We start from the raw sequence: 788 nt of genomic DNA, 5'->3' as shown, positions 1-788 counted from the left end.
GTTAAACCGAGGTCCTGACTCTCTGTGGTCATTAAAAATCCCATGGCACTTCTCGTAAAGAGTAGGGGTGTAACCCCGGTGTCCTGGCCAAAATTGCCCCCCTGGCCTTTGTCAATCATGGCCTCCTAATAATCCCCAACCACTTGATTGGATATGACTCTCTCTCCTCTCCACCTGTAGCTGGTGTGTGGTGAGCGCACTGGCACCATTGTCCTGTGGCTGCTGTCGCATCATCCAAGTGGATGCTGCACACTGGTGGTGGTTGAGGAGAGAGCCCCTCATGATTGTAAAGCACTTTGGGTGTACAAAAATACACAATAAAGCACTATATAAATGCATCATTCATTCATATAGGTCTGAGATGTTCTACTACTGTAGAGCATAGTGTGAATGTGATGGGGCAAATGTCAGTGAGGATGTGATGTGTTGCTTAAGTGTGTAAATGCGTTTGCAACACCAAGGTCATGGATTCAATTCGCATGGAATGCATGAACTGATAAAATGCATAAATGTAAATCTAATCCTACAAATCATAACATTTTTGTTGCTTTTATTCAATGAGAATGCATTAAACTGATCAAAGTTACAAAAAAGACATTTAAAACGTTACAAATGAATGCTTTTCTTTTGAACTTTCTATTCATAAAAGAATCCTGAAATTAAAAAAGTGTCACAATTTCCACAAAAATATTAAGCAGTACAACCGTTTACAACATTGATAATAAGAAATGTTTCTTGAGCAGCAAATCAGCATATTAGAATGATTTCTGAAGGATCACGTGACACTG

This window comes from Sinocyclocheilus anshuiensis, unplaced genomic scaffold (assembly GCF_001515605.1).
Source record: "Sinocyclocheilus anshuiensis isolate Anshui unplaced genomic scaffold, SAMN03320099.WGS_v1.1 scaffold961, whole genome shotgun sequence".
NCBI lineage: Eukaryota > Metazoa > Chordata > Actinopteri > Cypriniformes > Cyprinidae > Sinocyclocheilus > Sinocyclocheilus anshuiensis.
Note: the sequence above shows the minus strand (reverse complement) of the source record.